Consider the following 7,943-nt stretch of genomic DNA (forward strand, 5'->3'; position numbering starts at 1 on the left):
TTTTTTTTTTTGGTAAATCAACACACTTAGTCAGAACTAGATCAGGTTTACGGCTGTTACTCTTCTGCTAATAGGCCCCGTCTAGCATTGTGTAGTTTCTGTAGATCAATATAAATGCAACATGATGTTCTCTGCCCATGCAGGTAATTATCATCTCGTTATCCACTAGTAAACGACTAATTGGAGAAAATTACATGCAGTTTGTCGAACCTTTTCAGAAGCATCATTATTAACAGCTAAATATATAGGACATGCTAATATCGGAATATTTCACCCCAAAATAGAAGAATAAGAAATAATAATTTGCGTTGTGACATTATTAGGGCTTAATAATTAAAGATTGGAATTAATAATTATTGTTACTGTTATAAATGTAAAATATTTTTATGACCGTAATATTTTCTTTATTTTTATTTAAATAAAATTTCAGTATTTTTCTAATGCAATACAGTAAAAATATAACGGTTGTTTAAATCACACAGAACACAAAAGTAATTTAGAAAATGTGCATAATCATCATGAAAATGTCACAATGCAAAATATCTGAATGATCCTTAAACAGGCTTCCTTTTCTTTATGCAATTTTTTCAATTTTTGATTTTGGGGTGAAATGTGACCTGGACATGAGATGTCGTGAGATTCATTAAATAAGCATTCATAAAAGTGATGCGCTGTCACATGACAATGCTTCAGTTACATGGCTGAGTGAATCTGTGTGAGGTACTTGCGGCGCTCCATATGCACGGTTTCATGCGAGTTAAAAGGAGACGACAAAACAGTATCTGATACATTTGTGTTTGATCTCAAAGATGTTTTTTTCAAATTAAAAAAAAGTATTGATTTGATCTCTAGTGGAGGAGATGAAAGAACATATCTCAGAAATATCTGATCCCTGTCTCGGCATGGGAGACGGATCCGTAAGGGCTTGTAGCACACGTTGCATTGATGAATTCTGGACTCTGTGAAACTTGCCATGCAAACGGCTGCTGTACACGGTGACTATTTGTAAAGGACTTGATATTAATAATTATAAAAGCGCTACGCTCTTTTGTTCAAAATTCAATGCGTCATTTGTTTGTTTTCTTTTTCTTTTTTCTTTTTTTGCAGTTGATACTTTGAATTTGTTGGCAGTATTTAAAGCAAAATAATGTTCACCCAAAAATGTAAATTCTTTTACTAAACAGTTGACGCTAGCCATTGTTTTTTTTCTCTCTCCATACTATGGAAGTCAATGGCTACCATCAGCTATTTGGTTACAAGCATTCTTCAAAATATCTTCTTTTGTGTGCAACAGAAAAAATAAACTCATGCAGATTTGGAACAACTTGAAGGTGAGTAAATGGTGACAGAATTAAAATTTTTGGTGAACTGTCCCTTTAAGACCTGTTCACACACCAAGAACGACAAATATAACGATGAAGATATTAGCGTCCGCACAAACACACGATATCATTGTTTAATTTAAGCGTGCATGCTGCGTTTTTGTTGCTTGTTGCATTAAAGGGTTAGTTCACCCAAAAATGAAAATTCTGTCATTAATATTCTTTAATTAAACAACATATGCTGTTCTGTGTCAGCTGTGTCACGCGGATACGTTTTCTACATTGTTTACGTTTTGATCTGAACGTAAGCAACGTGTCTGTGTGGTGCGGCTGACACAGAACAGCATACGTTGTTTACGTTCAGTGGATATTCTCCAAAATGGCACCAGGGTGATGCGGAGGAGACGAATTGTTGAATAAAGCAGTTATTTTTGTTTTCTTTTGCGCACAAAAAGTATTCTCGTAGCTTCGTTAAATTACGGTAGAACCCCTGATGTCACATGGATTATTTTACCGATGTCCTACGTTTCTGGGCCTTGACCGTGTAAAGACCCTTGCTGTCTATGGGAGGGTCAGAGAGCTCTCGGAATGCATCAAAAATATCTTAATTTGTGTTCCGAAGATGAACGAAGGTCTTACGGGTTTGGAACGACATGAGGGTGAGTAATTCATGACAGAATTTTCATTATTGGGTGAACTATCCCTTTAAATGCTCGAGCTCTTTGGTATAGAGTAGATTATGATTGGATGTCAAAGTTTTTATCGTTTATCAGTTTTAAAACTTTATTGTTATAATTATTGTCCTTGGGGGGGGAAACGAGCCTTTTGTCTTAAAACACAAACATAATGTCTATTGTGTGAATTGTTCCTAAATGAAGCTGCCACATTCAATTTGCTGTATGAATGATTTATACACATTTGTTCGCTCAAGTCCAGTGCTTGTTTCCACTACGAATTGCTTCGTTATCATACGAGAAAGTATTTTAACATTGAAAAGTTCAATTCTATTCATGTTTATTTGTTTAGCACTTTTCATGATACAAATCTTTGCAAAGCAGCTTCACAGAAAATTAAAGTTTCTACATTATATTTAGGAGTAGCTTATCAGTGGTGACTATCTCAAGGTGATGTCCATACGGCAGAAATGTACAGTAAAAATCAAGCAGTTAGTTAATGACGTATTCAAACAGACGGTGAACACTATCAACAGCAATGATTATATGCTGCGATCAAACTTGTAGCAAAATTTGGTAGTTTTGTATGTTGGTTCAGTGTTGGCATCATCTCGTCTCAGGTGTTCTGGATCCAGACTGAAGCTTGTGTAATTCCTAGTTACCTCAGGATGCCAATCCCGTGGCAGAAACAGAGAAACAAATAGAGAAAAATGAACGTAGCTGCTGTTCCAACCAAGCAAAAAATAATGTGTTTAATCTACGCAAAAGAATGATAATGTGCATTTGATCAGATATAACTGAGGTACAAGGTTATGAGATACATTGTGTGAATGCTTGGCTGAAGAGATGTGTCTTTAATCTAGATTTAAACAGAGAGAGTGTGTCTGAACCCCCGAACGTTTACAAAAAAGTGTCTATACTTGAAAGGAATAGTTCACCTAAAAGTGAAAATTTGCTGAAAATGTCCTCATACTCAGGCCATCTGAGATGAAATTGAGTTTGTTTCTACATCAGATTTGGAGAAATCACTTGCTCAGCAATGGATGCTCTGCAGTGAATGGGTGCCGTCAGAATGAGAGTCCAAACAGCTGATAAAAACATCACAGTAATTCACAGCACTCCAGTCCATCAGTTAACATCTGGAGAAGTGAAAAGCTGTGTGTTTATAAGAAACAAATCCATATTTAAGACGTTTTTAACATCAAACAGTTGCTTCCAACTAAAATATGAGTCCACAATCTAATAACACTTCCTCCAGTGAAAAAGTGGTCTAGTCTGAATCAGGAGAGAAATCTGCACAGATCAAGCACAGTTTACAAACGAAAACAGTCTAAAACAGCTCTAAACAAATATGTGGGTTTTTGATATGAGCGACAACAGGAGATGGACTTTTTCACTAGAGGAAGCGTTATTATGGACTTTAAGTTTTAAGTAAAAAATTTCTTGATGGATTTGTTTCTTACAAACACGCAGCTTTTGTCTTCTCCAGATGTTAACTGATGGACTGGAGTGGTGTGGTTTACTTGTGGATTATTGTGATGTTTTTATCAGCTGTTTGGACTCTCATTCTGACGGCACCCATTCACTGCAGAGCATCCATTTTTGGGTGAACTATTCCTTTAAGCATTGCAAACTGCAAACACCTGATACTTAATCAAACATTAGGTCTGACATGCTGCTGTTTGCATACAAAGTCGTACACCGAACAGCAGCTACTAGTTAATATTTAGCAGGGTTTAAATGTGCCGCCTGCCATCTGTCGCTCACCAATTTTGAAGTGTTTTTTTTTTTTTTTTGTATTTCTTAGGAGACAGGACAGGACTAGCTCAGAGTTGAGAACAGAAGTCAGAGATATTGAATGAACCCCGAGCCAGAGTCTCATGTCTTCCCTTATCAGCAAACATCAGACTGCTGTGCATCCCTCCAGCTTCATTTGTTGTAGCCAGTGAAGCGGACACACAGTAAGTCAATAGCATCCGCCTGAAACAGAGATCTCAGCGGTGGGGCGCTATCATTTTTCACATGCAAAACACTCTATGACCAACATTTCATCCGTAGCCAAAGACTCGCTCAGGACCACAACGTCAAAACATTTGGATCTTATGAAAAAGAGTCAGAAATGTCAGTGCATGAGAAAACTGATATTTGTTTGTTATTGTAAACGGCGGTGAGGTTGGGAGGGCTTTAGTGTAGCTATGCATGTTGAAGCTCTGCATTTGCATATATAAATAATTCATAGCGTGTGATATGGAGACCATCTCTGAATAGCTGAAAGTTGAGTGCTGGAAGTCTCGGCCTGACAGAGCGCTTGTCCTTCTACACTTTTACTGATTAGTGCAGACAAATTAGGTTAGACGTGTGATGAGAACTGGCCTAGAAAACGCAAACTAAAGAACTAGCACAACTTGCATTGCATATGTAATTAAAAGTTAAGCGGTCAGAATGAAAATGTTAAAACTCCTGAGTAATAGAAGAGAGTTTTGCACACTGTTTATGGATTGATCTGTTTTGTAATATGATGAAAAGATGACAGGTTAGCATTATGGCATCAGATGCCACTCCCTGCAGACGTGAAAGCATTGTTTGTTCAGCTAAAAGTTGAAAAATTTATTTTCTTAAGCAAATTCAGTGCTATCTTATTAAATAATTATCTTTCAAACTGGAACAGCAAAACTAGTTTTTTTTGTTTTTTTTTTTGCATTATGGATAAACTGGGAACTGTACACAGTTAATGATAAACATTGAGTTTTTAGCAAACAAGATGCATCAACGAGTCAGTTAAAACCACTTTAGCAAACATACATAGCAAACATTGTAGTGTCAGGGGTGTAAAACACGGTAAATTATCTTGTTGATCATTGTTGCATTGTTTAAACTCTGAAGTTTGGTTACTAAAAGACTTCTTTGTTTGACATTTAAACATCGTCAAGTTTGACTTGTTACCATTTTGTTTCCTTATACATCATTGATGGGACACAGCAGTAGTTTCTGACTTGTAAAGTACAGTATTTTTTTTAAAGGATGTAATACTTTTATTGAACAAGGATACATTAAATTGATCAAAAGTGACAGTAAAGGCATTTTTAATGTGACAGAAGATTTAGATTTCTAATAAATTCTATTCTTTTGAACTTTCAGTTCAACAAAGAATCCTGAAAAAATAAAACGTTTCACAGTTTCCACAATGATATTAAACAGCATAACTGTTTTCAACATTGATAATAATCAGAAATGTTCCTTGAGCAGCAAATCAGCATATTAGAATGATTTCTGAAGAATCATGTGACACTGAAGACTGGAGTAATGATGCTGAAAATTCAGCTTTGATCACAGAAATAAAAAATAACATTTTTTAATTTTTTCAAATAGAAAACAGTTATTTGTAATCATAAAGATATTTCACAATATTACAGTTTTTACTGTGTTTTTGATCAAATAATTGCAAGTTTGGTGAGCAGAAGAGACTTCTTTCAAAAACCCAAAAATTGTGTATTAAACAGTAAGCGCTATCCATTTTCAATTCTAAATGATTTAGCATGAAATAAAAGCTAAAGAACTACTCCGAAATCAACATTTGCATCTATGTGAACTATTTCAGAAACACTTTTTTTCTTTCAATTTGGACTTGCAGTTGAACTGTGATGTTTCTGGTCACTGCTGAGGTTGGCAGATATTAAACTGTGAAAGTATTACTCCAGCTAATAAGCCACTGGCACAAATCCTGTTCATTTCTGCACGCCGGTGCTCTCGGATGAGCGACTCTGCGCTCAAGTAACTTAAAGCACTGTAAAGAGACAGAACCTACTTTAATGATGTGAAAAGTCAAAGTACAGGAGCTCTAATTCAGCCGAACATGGCTGCGTGTAATAAGCGGTGTAGCTGGTTAAATCTAAACGAGCCGTTCGGCCGACTGTCAGACTTTAAGTAGGCTACTGGTTCTCGCTTATTCTCAGACCCAGTTCCTCAAAAGCATTAAAACATCAGTTTGTTAATGGGATTACAGTTTAGTCACAGCACCATCAGTCAGAGTTTAAACCGACTGACCGCGCTCTCTTTCTCCTCATCAAACCTATACATTATATTTTCCTGTATGAATGATATATAGAGCAGTGGTGGACCTCAGACTGTATTGAAGCAGAGAAAGCGGCTGTAAAATCAGTGCGATTCATGCGGCGACAGTGACCCAATTTACCAGCAAATCAGTTCAAACTCGCTGAACTTGAATCTTTATAAGACATGAATGAAGATTTGTTTATAAAGCTCAGTTCTGAGGTCTAATGAAGGGGTTGGATTGTGAATGGTTTTAGCTTTTCTTGCATTCTGAGCACAAAAGACAATGTAAAAGGAAACCAGATGTTAAAGTGAAAGGTGAACTCGGGTGAAACTCCCTGAAAAGTGGAATAGCATCCTACCTTACTGTTTTAATTTTTGCAGCATGATTATTGTGCATAGTATATGGTTTTTCTGAATGCATAAGGTTCCTGGATGATGTGTTACAGTTGTGTGCATTATGCAACAGAGTATAGTGATGAATACTGTGTCACAGTGCAGCTCGACTTCCGTTTCCTTATTAAATGAACTGAATATCAACCACAATCTCTTTCTTGACTTATTTTGGTGAGACTATCAAAAGTTCAGACCTTTTTGTGCACAAAATTTGATTAAAAATGCATAACATAATAAGCTTATGTGACTGACACAGCGGAGTATATATGTGACCCTGGAGCACAAAACCAGTCATAAGGGTCAATTTTTCAAAATTGAGATTTATACATCAGCTGGAAGCTGAATAAATAAGCTTTCCGTTGATGTATGGTTTGTTATGATAGGACAATATTTGGCCGAGATAGAAGCATTACATTTGTATAAAAAATGTAAGGTCCCCCAAAAGCTTCAATTTTAATGCTTTAAAATAATTTATTAATTTTTAAATTTATTTTTAAAGAAAATTTTGAGACAAGGTTGCACACAGAATGATGGAGAGACTGAAAATAAAATAGTCTGAGATTTACTTTAAAACCTTTATTTTAATTTGTTTATCTTATTTCAGGTTTTAGAAGAAGCTTTTGAGATCATGTTGGTTCTTCATTTAAACATCTAACATCTAATGATTATTAATATTTAGAATTTACTTTATACAGATTTTTTAAAGAGAAATTGGAATTACGAACATTTCTATTATTCCCCAAAAACAAACAAAAAAAAATCCAGTAAAACGTGCATGCATATCACAGAAATGAAAATGTTTGTTTGTTTGTTTCATTGCATGGCAATAGGGAGGATTTGAGGAGAAAACAAGTTGAATTTGTATGAAAAAAAATGTAATGGTCCCAAAAACAAGCTTTTTAAATTTAATTTAATTTTATTTGTGCTAGTAATTTCTAAAAACTTTTTTTTCATTGAGAATAATTGGAGTTAAAAACAATTCTAATGTTCCAAAATTGTCCAGTCAAACACTTATGTATATTACAGTAATGAAAGTTTGTTTGTTTGTTTATTTATTTTTTACATATATAATTTGCTAAATAATTGCTAGTATGTCACAAATAATTCAAATAAGCACCAAATAACATTAAATTAAACAAAGTTTTGAAATGGACAGACTAGAGTTAGTGTTATCTTGTGAGATGTTATCCATCTCAAAGAGGCACAAAATCACTTTCACGGACTTTTTCATTAACTGTTCCCTCCTGGTGGAATGACCTGCCCAAATCAATCCCAGCAGCTGAGTCCTTAGCCATCTTCAAGAAACCACTAAAAACACATCTGTTCCACCTTTATTTGACCCTCTAACTCTTAACACTTTCTATTCTATTTTAATTCTACTTTATCTATATTTATCTTCTTTTTTTTAATTTTAATTTTTTTTTATTTAAAAAAACAAACAAACACTAGCTTTCTATTTTGTCTATTCTATCTACTTGTTTTTCTTTGTGTTCTTTGTGGT

The 7,943-nt window shown here is 34.9% G+C and overlaps 1 long non-coding RNA gene across 1 annotated transcript in view; it reads left to right on the forward strand.

Moving 5' to 3' along the window:
* The first annotated feature begins 3,786 nt into the window (after positions 1-3,786).
* LOC107747558 (uncharacterized) overlaps positions 3,787-7,943 on the forward strand; it is a 7,903-nt gene continuing 3,746 nt past the window's right edge. The window contains exon 1 of the long non-coding RNA XR_001640816.1: positions 3,787-3,957. This is a non-coding gene — a long non-coding RNA (uncharacterized LOC107747558). The remainder of the gene's footprint in view (positions 3,958-7,943) is intronic.

Source organism: Sinocyclocheilus rhinocerous, unplaced genomic scaffold, assembly GCF_001515625.1.
Source record: "Sinocyclocheilus rhinocerous isolate Xijiao unplaced genomic scaffold, SAMN03320098_v1.1 scaffold671, whole genome shotgun sequence".
Taxonomy (NCBI): Eukaryota; Metazoa; Chordata; class Actinopteri; order Cypriniformes; family Cyprinidae; genus Sinocyclocheilus; species Sinocyclocheilus rhinocerous.